This window comes from Photinus pyralis, unplaced genomic scaffold, assembly GCF_008802855.1.
Source record: "Photinus pyralis isolate 1611_PpyrPB1 unplaced genomic scaffold, Ppyr1.3 Ppyr1.4_LG2, whole genome shotgun sequence".
NCBI lineage: Eukaryota > Metazoa > Arthropoda > Insecta > Coleoptera > Lampyridae > Photinus > Photinus pyralis.
This window is the reverse complement of record NW_022170403.1, coordinates 23,682,790-23,696,243: the sequence shown is the minus strand read 5'-3', so window position 1 is coordinate 23,696,243 and position 13,454 is coordinate 23,682,790. Positions and strand designations below refer to the sequence as shown.

Here is a 13,454-nt window from a genome sequence, read left to right as displayed (position 1 = left end):
AATATAAATACCATTTGAGGTTGTTGCAAATGAAATATTATTGATTCAAAATGGTTCCTCTTAGTGTAAATGTTCGTATTTAACGCTTACAAACATTTTGATGGAAGCGACGATGTTTTATTCGGAAACCGATTTAAACTTTGCCGTTGTGTATAATTTTCCTTTCCCTGCATTTTTCGGCAAAATCTTTTTTATAATGGACTCCTTTATTTGCGCCCCTTTTAAAGCTTTTCTTATTTAAAGTGGACCCTTTCAACAAACTGTAGGTAATCTAGTTATACATTCAGTCACTCCATGTGTTTTTAAGAATGCGTTTTGTCATTATTTTCTTCATAGGTACAAGTATCGTACCTACACTTAAAAGTTGTCTATGCGTGCACTTTCAAATTATATTAGTAGGTAGGGCATGGATAATTAAAAAAGTTTTCTACTTATGCCGTTCTTTCGAAAAAGATTAGATTTTCCTCGACGTTTCCGCGAGTATTCCCTGCCAGATGTATATTATTGTTCTGTTCCCCAAAAGTAAATGTGGGAAAACGATTCCTTTCGTGATTTATCTGACCTTTCATCGGGTTCCGTTACTGTTGGGGAGATTGGTTTTGAATTTACACCAATTGAATTATCTCGCACATTTCAACGCACTACTCCATATTACTTTAGCTTCATATTCCCAGGGGATGTTTGTCACAAATTACAATCCCGTTAATGATTCTTCCAATGCAAAACAATGACGGGGACCCCCATCGACTTGCAATGGGATCCACGGGGTGAAATCAACCCTTGAAATAAAAAATTCGTAGATTTCGCAATCCATGAAAGCATCGGAGACATTGGAAATGATAACCGTATAACGCCATACGTAAAACACAAATAACCCTTATTCGCCCGAGATCACTTGCTCCACTCGCTTCGCTCCCAAGCTCGCTCGCGTCGCAAACGTAAACTTTCTGAATAATAGCCTCTAACGTGAATTTTAGATTGGAATTACACACTATTAAGTAAGTACCGTATCGACAGTATCCGTGACTTTTCCTTAACCTACCGATTGCGGCCGAGTACAGTGCAATCATCACTTGTCTTTTCTGCTTGGAATGTCACTGACATTTATCCAGTGAATTGCAGTGCAGTGAATTTCGGACCAATTTCGTTAAGTAAATGACAAAGCAAAGTGTTTCGATAGGTGGGAACCAAATCTTATGGTTCTCATACCGTAGTGAACTTTTTAGGCGAATGTCAAAGCTTTTAAATGTGAGTGTCTATCGAAGGAGGATTCTCAGGGGCTGGATATTAAACTAGGCCCAGAAATGCACGCTATGTCAATTATTTGTTAGTCGCGTCCAGCTCTTTTAATGAGCATCTGCCACATTTGGAGCAGCTTGTCGATCCACTTAACCAAACTAACTGTTGTTCTAAACTTATGCGATTTTATAATTTGATTGGGTAAAATAGCATGTGTGTATAAACAATTAATTAATAACTTCAATATAAATAAAACTAGTATTATCATACAATTCCCCTTAAGCGTTTAATTCCTATAAAATACAATACTAACCTCACTGTGAATTTAGAAAAAAACTAAAGTTTTTTGGAGGGAAGTTAAGTTTTTACGGCACATCCATACTACCAATCGTGCCTTCGCAGACCACGATTAAACCTCTGTTATTCGAAATTTTCCCCGACCAAATGCCGTTAAATGGCTTACAGATTTTTTCAGTTTGTGTAATTACTACCGTCGTTTCAGAATTTCACATAGTGATGATTTTTGGATGCGCTTCGTTGACATATATTATTTTCGCTTGGTGAGTACCGACTGTTTCCTTTAGCAATTTGACTCGAAAAACTTATACCTAAAAATGTGGCACCAAAGGTGGAGAGTTTGATTTTCATCAAACAACCCAAATTTACTCGGTAAAATACAAACCTCTTGTATAAGTGAAAAGATCAAAAATAAAATTTTAGAAGTTATCATATAAGTTTGTAATACAATAATATTTTTGGTTAGTAACACAATTGTGTAACTACCCACTAGAATAGCATTGGTCACATATTAATACTTTGGATAATAAATGTGCTTCGCTTTAAATGAGTGCTATTACCTATTACTATGTAACCTAAATTTAGCCACACAATAATATTTGTATACATATAAGGATGGTGCCTTACCCCTGCGCCAGCTAGCTCTGGGCGGGGTCGTAAAATAATATATTTTAAGGGCGCCAAATTCTACAGCCAGTGAAGTGACGTCCTTAGAATTATCAGGACGCGCTGGCCTAACTACCTTTATAATAAACTGCTGTTTAACGGGGTATATAAGTAATTTTATTGTAGTGCATAAGCGAGCGAGGTAAGAGGTGATAATGATAAGATGTGACAACCCAAATGACGAATTAATGACTTGATTTATGACAATGACTAAGTAATTACTAATTAACAATTAAATCAATCAACTTCAACTTGGCAGCGAACACAAGTGGGTGGACAAAGCTTTACCTAAGGCGGGTGTAACGTAAGCTTACTTTACAGCGTCTTATTATAACTACTAACTCGTAGTTCAAGGGGGTAATAGTCGGTCTAACAAATAAAATGATGGAAGTGACCGGTAATTTGTTGACGCTTTTACAGTGGTAAGTATAAACCTTAAGAATTTATTGAACGTAATTATGAAATTATACAAGATGGATAGTGATGTGCCATGCCTCTCTTACTCTTACCCCTGCTCAGAGATTCTATTTACACGTATTCCGGTGAGTACATAAATGGTTCTTCAAAGTGTGTAAAGCTATTTTCTTTTTCCCCAGAGCTGGAACCAGCGATGGTATCGATGAATACGGAGTAGATAAATGTTGACAGGGAAGATGTTCGGGTCTTAACGAAAAACAAAACGGGTATGCGAATCTGGTTACTAAATTTGTCATAAAACTGGTAGCATAAAACTTGGATCAAAAGCTAAAATAGAATCTGTAAGATTACTGTGATTATGAGATTAATACTAACCCAGAAGGATCTGGCTTTTGCTCTTAAGTAAACTAAATAATTGTACTAATATTATGATGTATATAGTTACAACGGCTGTATCATCCAAAGCTACCTAAAATTATTAACGATTAAGTAATTTTTAGCGTGGCGACCACACCCTCACCAGCTGAATCTTCTAAATCCCAAAATAATGAGAATTTTCAAGGGCTATGCTAACAACACTACTAAAGAGCCTCTTGAAATAACGTAAGTAGCTTACTTAATCCGTAACAATAACGATAATTAACTATGTAATTATTTGTAGCAACTACCACGATGAAGATTAGCTTCAAAAGTGTCCAAAATTGGTCAAGGTAAAGTATATCACAATCAGAAGAATGTGACCTGATAACCCCCCACAAGATAGATGTTTAAATTTTGAATTTCGCGGAAATATATGCAACCCAAATTACATGCTGTTAATGAAATTGAATGTTACAACATCCCCCTTTACCCCGTTAAAAAAAATTAATTTATTAATTTTTTTTCCTAAAACTAAGCTGCTAATAACTACCTAAACTAAAGATCTTGTTTATCTAAGCAATTTTTTAAATCTTTTACATTCCACACCCCTTTATTAACACCTTTATCATCTTTTAATTCATAGGTCCAGGGATTTAGAAGATTCAGCTGGTAGCTTTGGATGATACAGCCGTTGTAACTATATACATCATAATATTAGTACAATTATTTAGTTTACTTAAGAGCAAAAGCCAGATCCTTCTGGGTTAGTATTAATCTCATAATCACAGTAATCTTACAGATTCTATTTTAGCTTTTGATTCAAGTTTTATGCTACCAGTTTTAGGACAAATTTAGTAACCAGATTCGCATACCCGTTTTGTTTATCGTTAAGGCCCGAACATCTTCCCTGTCAACATTTATCTATTCTGTATTCATCGATACCATCGCTGGTTCCAGCTCTGGGAAAAAAATAGCTTTACACACTTTGAAGAACCATTTATGTACTCACCGGAATACGTGTAAATAGAATCTCTGAGCAGGGGTAAGAGTAAGAGAGGCATGGCACATCACTATCCATCTTGTATAATTTCATAATTACGTTCAATAAATTCTTAAGGTTTATACTTACCACTGTAAAAGCGTCAACAAGTTACCGGTCACTTCCATCATTTTATTTGTTAGACCGACTATTACCCCCTTGAACTACGAGTTAGTAGTTATAATAAGACGCTGTAAAGTAAGCTTACGTTACACCCGCCTTAGGTAAAGCTTTGTCCACCCACTTGTGTTCGCTGCCAAGTTGAAGTTGATTGATTTAATTGTTAATTAGTAATTACTTAGTCATTGTCATAAATCAAGTCATTAATTCGTCATTTGGGTTGTCACATCTTATCATTATCACCTCTTACCTCGCTCGCTTATGCACTACAATAAAATTACTTATATACCCCGTTAAACAGCAGTTTATTATAAAGGTAGTTAGGCCAGCGCGTCCTGATAATTCTAAGGACGTCACTTCACTGGCTGTAGAATTTGGCGCCCTTAAAATATATTATTTTACGACCCCGCCCAGAGCTAGCTGGCGCAGGGATTACATCGCCTTACCATCCTTATATGTATACAAATATTATTGTGTGGCTAAATTTAGGTTACAACTAATCGCGTAATTGCACTGACTGCACTTAATATCCTTGGAAGTTCTGAGGGCCACTAAATGTGCTTTGAAAAAGTTCTTAAAAATTAACCGCTTAATTGCACTGATTTCACTTAATCTTAGCACTTAATATTCTTGGAAGTCTTGTGTGCCAATAAATGTGTCTCAAATTTTATTTATCATTAGTTGGGCAAGTACACTCGTTACATTTAAAATCCTTTGAAGTTTTGTGTGTTAACATGTACTTTCCCAAACTGGATACGCGATCCCTTGCATTATAGCACTGACCACATTTTAAAACTTTTTAACAGCTGTACTTTTTCTACAGCTTCCACTTCTGAAAAATAATTTGATTAGGTCATAAGTTGTTTGTTTATATATTTGCTTAAAACTTAGGTACTTCTGTTTCCCTTTAATCTCATGACATAATCTAAAGCATTTTAAATGTAACGAGTGTGCTCGCCCAACTAATGATAAATCAAATTTGAGACATTTATTGACACACAAGACTTCCATGAATATTAAGTGTCAAGGATACTATAATCGTTGAGTGAGGGCTATAATATAATACCTTGTTACGTTCACTTTGGGCCAACGTGACAAAATTACCTTAGATAAGCACACGGTAAGCTCAGGCAAAGTAGAGGTGGGTCGGGGTGAAAATGGGGTTCTTCTATACACACACAAATAAGCCAAAAAGGGAAGGAAACAGTAAAAGTAATCCGGATAGGCGCCACTTAGTCTTTGATGAAATTAGAGAGAGAGGAATACTAAAGGGATGAACAAGGCAGACCAAGAGATCCTTGTTCTCGTCTTACTAAACTCAAATGAATACACAATTATGGGGAAAACAAACAGTATTAATTGATGTACAAATGCGGGTAGTTTAATAACAAAGATCTCAAAATATCACAAATCTGACACTGTAATATATCGATCTAGTATATCAAACTGGGAATTTAAAATAATCTCTAATAAAACAAATGAGAAGCCAACACGTAGCCTGGGGAAAATATTTATCCAAAAGGGCTTCCGCAGAAACAACGGAGCTATAATCATTAAGTGACTTTCAAACAAAGTAATAATCACAACTCGTTAGTATCAACAACCAAAATGTAATCAAACGTTAAAAGGGAAAAACGACGAAAATAACTAAATTTACCTTGAACTCCGGTCGCAACCTTCCGAGCTCAGAGGACGCGAAACTGCAAATCTGAAAACAGTCAGACACAAAAACAAAAAAAAATATAAGAAGGGTAGTGATTCGCGTTGCACAATATATCGCATAAGCAATGGTTAACGTAAGACACGAATGGTTATTCTTGTACGTAGAATTGCAATCAATACTAAAAAGAATCAAAAATTCAAATGACTTTACAACAAAACAAAATTTGGTTCGACTAAGGGTTGGTTTTCACAATCGGTATGAGATATCAAAAAAATGACATGAAATTTTAAGAGAAAAATACTATAAAAATGTACAAATAAAATAACTGAATCTATCTTCAATGACAAAGCAATCTTATCAATTCAAAAGAAATTACACGAGCAAGTTCTTCAAAACAAAATACATAACGTTAATTAAAAATTTACACAGTACTAACTCCACACGTCTCGTTAATTAAGTACTTGCGTTTCGGAGGAATGAATCAAAGGTCAACGAACTTCGTAAAATTGGGTCAGCAGTTCAAATATCGGTTTCACATGAAATGGCGGTGATTCTTCAGTCGGTAAGGTAGAAATATGTAGAGCGTTTTTGATTGTAATGGCGTCGAAACTTCAATGGAATTCTATTGCACCATATGGAAAATCGGGTATTCGCGTTTCCACGTCAAAATATCAATGTACAGTCAGGAAGCAATTGGTAAAACCAAAATAATAAGTAAGAAAACTTAGGGAGTACGAAAGTAGCCTAAAATAGATTATTTAAAATAAAAAGATAATGCGTCATAGATAACATACCGCAAAACGGCCTTAAACTTGTAAGATAAATCCGCAGCAATGCGTCATCAGCGAAATTGGAAGTAAGATGATAAGAGAAAACTTCACTAATTTTAGTACAACACCACTAATTAAATCCCAATAAAGGTAGACGAATATGTCAAGTAAGTGTAATGGCGTGTAGTTCAAATACAAGTCAAGATCGAATCGAGTTCTTCAACAAGGACTGCGCGCGTCGACAGTGAGTGGGAGAAGAATAATCGCACCAATCAACAGAACACTAGACAAAAGCTTTTTAAAAGAAAACTATATCGCAAATAAAGGATCGGGTTATAATGTGGCGTAAGGATTGCTATATAAAGGTAAGAGTTCGCATAATGTTATTCGAGAAGGATTCCACATAGTAATTCAAATATGAGCCAAAGCAAAGATTACACGGTAAAGAAAATAACGTCACAACCTACATAAAATAGGATCGCAATACTACCAACTGAAGAACGCACATAACCTCTTCTCTCCAGCGGAAAGTAAAAACACTGCGATGCGGGAAAAACGTTTTCCGGTGCATCGAGAATACTTGGAAACATGAAAAATTGTTACTTTCAATATAGGTAATGGAACTGTCAATCTTTCGCTGGTAGTAAGTACGCTATAATCTTCATTTCGACGTTTATCCTCATAGGGATAGTTATTATAAGGACCCATTTTCCAAATAATCGAATTGGTAGTCAAGCATGAGAAATCTCCTCCGATGGAAATACACAAATTGTTTTCCAAACGAACGTTGTCGAGTACAAAATGACGTTCTCGAATTAATTTTAGTCATTCAAAATATAGTCGATTGATTCAACATGCGCATGTTCATCACCGTATTCATATTGGATAAATGTATAATTTTACATATTGAAACTTTCTAATTATGTACTGCTTAGGGCTGTATCGCGGAGATTTAGTTTCACAGCCAATAAGTAACTATTTTCGTAGGCGTTGCGTCTATACCTACAGACAGTATGTTCCTGATTTTACTTTATGTGTTCAATGAATATTCAGTAATTAACGTTTACATCTCACGGTATGCCTTTCAGTGTAAACTAATCATTTCTGTATTCCACATTTCCACTCACCACATCCGGTAGTATAATTAATACGTTGTAGATGCGAATAAATTGGCTAATGCCCACAAAAACCAATCCGGAAGTTTACTTTAGAGCTTTAAAAAAAGGGTTCCCATTTTTTAAATTTTTTAGCTTCGTTATTCAATCAAAACGAGATGCGGTTATTACATTTGTTTCTGTATGTTTTAGCGCTTTTTAAGAACTAAAAAAATTTGCTAATGTTTGATTTTTGTCCGTCCGTTCGAACCCACGTCTGCGGTTTTAACCCTCGCGGAACCAAGCCAACTCAGTTACCTCAAAGGTTTTTTTTAGCGTAATTTGGTAAAAGTTTAATTTTCACGCATGATGCTTTAGCTAATCCTCAAATACACTTACACAGGCACATTTACATTGCAACTGTACATTTATCTAGTGTAGATTGTTTTGTGGCTAGGGGGGGGGGGGGGGTTAAGCAGATACTTCGCTTGGTCCCCTATAAAATTATGCCGAGCTAAAGCGCGTCGAACTTGCCGAAATCAATCACATCCAACGGAATTCGTGATAACTTGGGAGGGGGGGGGGAATGTTCTACTGACGATGGGAGAACTTAAGTATGTCAATATCTAAAATACCTTTCGTGTCGGCCGATCATGGTGTAGGTAGATTTCTTTCCGCCATTTTGCTCCAATATGGCGAAATTGGACGATTCGGATGATTCACGAACTTGACCGAGACATTTCTGAGTTAAACCAACCTTTAAAGTTTGGTTAAAATCGGTTCATAATTAAGAAGGTTAGAGTGTTTCTTGGAAGTGGTACCATTACAATAGGTGACACTGTACTTAATATAAAACATTTTTTTCCATCCGTCCTCTATTTCCTCTTGTTCTGTTTCCCCTTTTCCTCTGTTTATCATTTTCCAAAAGTCTCTCTCCGTTTGTAACAGTTTATTTTAGAAAGTGCTTATTTTTGATTGAGATTCGCTGACATACCTAAATGCTGTCATTGCGTTTACTTGCCCCATCTGTCAGTCGATTTTTCATTAAGGCCTCAAGGCGCATTCCATTGGGCATCTCCAATTTCCTCTTTCGGCATCTATTGTAAACAATCTGTACGGTTCTGAAAAGAACCGATTGTAAATAAATTTTGGAAAAAAGCGATTATGTTCAAAACTTGATAACTTGGAAGCGATTGAATTTAGGTCATTGCAGCTTTCAAAGTTAGCTTAAAATTGAGAGCAAAATTGAAATAAGGAATAATCAACAGGACAGTTCCATTTCAAAAATGCAATTTTGGTGTGCCACATCCTTATCATCAACAGTGTATATATTACTGCCTAGTAGACATTAAATGACCCTGTATAGTTCCTTCGAGAATCGACCGTTTCCAGACTTTTCAGCGACTCTGTATATAACACTCTTGCGTTTCTGACTGACAGACAACGCACAGCCGAAACTGCTACGTGTAGAAAGCTGAAGTTTGGTAGGTTGCTTGGCGATTGTAGGGGAACACTAAGAGAGGACTTCCCGAAATTCCTAGGGGAAAAAAATGAGATTTTACATTTTACAGTAAAAACTGTGGAAGATCTTCCCAGTTTTATACTGGGAGAGTTGAACATTTAAAGAAGCTGGGTGGCGCTGAACTTTATGCAAGCAGGCTACGAGGATGTACGACCAACCGATTCTACTACAGTGAGGAATCTCAATCTTTTATTCTACATTCTGGCCGTTTATGCGCCGTTTGAGTCAAAGTAGGCTACTTTCCGTTATATGTTTTTATTCCCTGGTTTATTCTTAATATTCTTTCTGTTTCTCCATCTTTTTTTTCTTTACATTTTCTGTTGTACTTTTTTCTGTTCTCTCAACTCCATCTCCTTTTCTTTCTGTCTGCATTATTATTGTATCTGTTATATATTTTGTGCCCCTCTTCCTTCTTCCGTTGAACAGGCTAAACAACCTTGTCTAGCTCCCTAGTCTGACGCCGAGACGAGAACGTCGATGATAATTTACGCTCATTGAAGTTCATTCGGAATAGACAAAGCCATCGGATTGTCTGGAAGTAATTGTACGCGATTATAAACAGAAAATCACATCCACGATATTGCCAATTTTAACGTGCGGGAGCGTGTGTGTGTTAAATTAAATTTGCCGCTTTCATTATTTCCCCCACCGATCTTGTACTTGTATGACTATGATGCGCACCATGCGCTCGCTCTCTTTTCGCTGCTGTATGTCAACCCACAATGTACTAATAAAGTACTGCTCTTTTTGTTATTACGCTGCCTTTATTCACAACCCCAAACTTAACAGGTTATGGGCCCAGAGGGACACACGTAAGTGAATAAAAAGTAAATTTGTTTTACGAGTGCAATTAGCGAAAATGAGTGACAAGGTCGACATTGGTTCCGTTAATAAGTTTGACGGTAAGAACTACCACCAGTGGAAGTTCCAGTTGAAATGCGCGTTAAGAGCAAAAGGTGTTTTCGAAGTAGCCAGCGGAGAAGTAGCCAAGCCAAATGCCGATCCAGCTAACGTTGAAAATTTAGAACGGTGGAATAAAAAGGACGCCATTGCAATGTTTACACTCACCTCCGCAATGGAATTGGGGCAGATTACCTTGGTCGAAAACTGCGCAAGTGCGAAGGAAATTCTTAACAAGATGGATTCCATATATCAACAAAACACAGAAACGAATAAAATGATCCATCAAGAGCGATTCCATAATTATAAAATGGATCTGAACGATTCGGTAGCATTGCACATTTCAAAAGTTGAAAATCTTGCAAAACAAGTGCGTAATTCTGGAGACGTGGTAAGTGACACCGCAGTGTAATGACTAAAGTATTAAGTACTTTACCACCTAAATTCAAGAACGTCCGCCAAGCATGGCTATCTGTTAGTGATGACAAGCAAAATTTGCAAAATCTCACTGCACGTTTGTTAGATGAAGAGGCAAGCTTGAAGTCGGAAGAAGTTGACGAACAAGCCTTTGTAACGCAGGTTAAGAATGTTCCAACAAGCAAGAAGAGGAGGCCACCAGTAACGTGTTACAATTGTCGGGGACGGGGCCATTTCGCTCGTAATTGTCGCAATAATCGTCAACAGGAACGGTCTAACACACGAATGATGCAGCCCGATCGAACTGAAGGCAACATTTCAGCATTCACCACAGCAAAAGAGGAGCCATCGACATCCACAACAAACGGTTTAATAGTCTCGAAGGATGAAGTTTGGATTATGGATAGTGGTGCTTCGGCACACATGACATATCGGAAGGATTACTTCTCATCTTTTGAAGATAACGGTGATGGACAATCGGTTATGCTGGGTGACAACAAACGCCTCGAGGTGAAAGGATCCGGGACAGTAAAAATTCGGAAACTCGTGAACAGTAAGTGGTGTGATGCAGTTATAACAAATGTGTTGTATGTACCTGATCTACACAAAAATTTGTTCTCCGAAGGTGTGTTAACCGGTAAAGGAATGAAAGTTGTGAAGGAAGCTCAACATGCGTACGTTTATGAAAACAATGTGCCAATTGCGTGGGCAATTCGAACTGTAAATAATCTGTATCATATGCAATTTAAAACTGTTATCAATACTTGTGAAGTAAATGTTACAGATGTGGACAAGCTAAGTATGTGGCATAAAAGGTTAGGTCATGTAAATTTAAAAACATTAAAAGAACTTGTCGTTGCGGGATTAATAGGTGATATTAATTTAAAAGACACTAACGAATTCTTTTGTGAAGCGGAAAGCAGCATAAGCTCAAATTTTCGAGAGTCGAACGAAGTATCAAACCGGGTGATCTCATCCACAGTGACGTGTGCGGTCCGATGTCAACGCCTTCGATAAGTGGTGCGAACTATTTTGCTTTGTTTAAAGACGATGCAACAAGTTATCGTAGTGTATATGTGATGAAGCACAAAGTAGATATTTTAGAACACTTTAAAGTATTTGCTAATCTGTGTAAAAATAAGTTTGGACATTCGATAAAGGCTTTGCATGTCGATAACGGTTCTGAATACATAAACTCTAATTTCAAAGACTTTTTACAGAAAAATGGTATCGAAATTGAAAGAACGGCTCCGTACAATCCTCAGCAAAATGGGAAAGCCGAGAGAGAGATGAGGACCATAGTGGAAAGTGCCCGCTCGATGTTGTACGAAAAAGACCTGCCTGTTGAATTCTGGGGTGAAGCTGTCAATACTGCAGTCTACATCCTAAATAGGACTCCGAACAGTCAAACATGTGGTAAAACTCCCTACCAGTTATGGACAGGTAAGCAACCTCATTTGAATCATATTCGAACTTTTGGTTGCGAGGCGTTTACTCATATACCTAAAGAGAAACGTACCAAACTGGATCGCAAGAGTAAGAAGTTGATGTTAGTCGGATACGATGGTAACTCGACAAACTATCGTTTATTCGACACGGAGACAAGGAGATCACTATATCGCGAGATGTCATTTTTAGGGAAGATTATAGTGTGCCGCAAGGAAGGGTCAATACTGTAAAAGTCGTGGTTCAGCATGCAGACGAGAGTAACGATGGAGATGATTCAACGCCGAAAGTAAATGAGGAAGTTGCAGCCGAAGAAATTGCGGAGCGACAATCTTGCACGTATAACTTGAGAAGTCGTGGCAACATCCAACCACCTGTCAAATATGGCGACTACGAAGTAAATTTTGTTGAAACTGATGTTCCCAATACATACGAAGAAGCCCTGCGAAGTGAAAATTCAAGCGAGTGGAAGAAATCCATAGCCGAAGAACTTCAAGCGCACGAAGAAAATGGCACTTGGGAATTGGTGCCAAAACCAGTAGGCAAAAACATTATAGACAGCAAATGGGTATTCAAAGTCAAACGTACATCTCAAGGAGAAATTTGTAGGTACAAGGCGAGGTTATGTGCAAGGGGTTTCACACAAATTAGAGGTTTGGACTATGAGGAAACATTTTCGCCAACCACGAGGTACGATTCTATCAGAACACTACTCTCAATAGCAGCCGAACGTGACTACGAGATGGTTCAATTCGATGTAAAGACTGCTTTTCTAAACGGTGACCTTGTGGAAGAAATTTACATGACACCACCCACGGGGGCGAATATTGATCCAACTCTTGTATGCAAGCTGAGGAAATCATTATATGGACTGAAGCAAGCCTCCCGCTGTTGGAATAAGAAATTTGACGACTCATTAAAGAAATTTGGACTTCAACAATGCAACGGAGATAAGTGTGTGTACAAAGGTGAATTTAAACGCAGAGACATGGAGAGAGGAGATAACGCATGAAACTGCGCGAAGTTACAAAACAAGGGGGCTGCCATTTTGACACCCATTGAAGCGCGAAATTTGAACAGGACTATAAAGGTTTACTGACGCAACCCAGAGACATCTAACGCAATCTTCATACACTACACTCTATTCGGCAGCAGCTCCGTAGGAAGAAAATAATATCTCAATCCAAATGAACAAAAGAAAATGCCAGTGACGTTGACGTTACAAAATAAACACTTAAACCTCGAAAAAAGCTCTCCTAAACACGAACACACGCTAAAATAACACCACTATAAACACAACATGACACAAAGGGTGTCAAAATGGCAGCGCCCATGAGGTCGCACCCTTTCTTGGATGCGCACTCGTCGATCACCGATCTCCTCTCTCCATGTCTCTGGATTATGCTTAACGTTAACACGGTTAACACAAACTGACAGAGGTGAAAGAAATTTGGAACACTTTGGCAGCAGGATCATCCAAATCCCATGAGTTTTTAAATTTTTG

At 37.6% G+C, this 13,454-nt stretch overlaps 1 protein-coding gene and 2 long non-coding RNA genes across 3 annotated transcripts in view; 1 reads left to right on the top strand and 2 right to left on the bottom strand.

Annotated features, from left to right (window-relative positions):
- The window catches only part of LOC116162975 (DNA damage-regulated autophagy modulator protein 2-like), a 222,129-nt gene that overhangs the window by 66,578 nt on the left and 142,097 nt on the right, over nucleotides 1-13,454 (top strand). The window lies entirely within an intron of this gene.
- Nucleotides 2,866-3,293, bottom strand: LOC116162981. The gene is made up of 3 exons (XR_004143654.1): nucleotides 3,140-3,293; nucleotides 2,995-3,088; nucleotides 2,866-2,946 (listed from the first exon to the last, which is right to left on the bottom strand). It is a non-coding gene; the product is annotated as an uncharacterized LOC116162981 (long non-coding RNA).
- LOC116162980 lies at nucleotides 3,662-4,583 on the bottom strand. Its single transcript, XR_004143653.1, has 3 exons — nucleotides 4,109-4,583; nucleotides 3,989-4,057; nucleotides 3,662-3,938 (listed from the first exon to the last, which is right to left on the bottom strand). It is a non-coding gene; the product is annotated as an uncharacterized LOC116162980 (long non-coding RNA).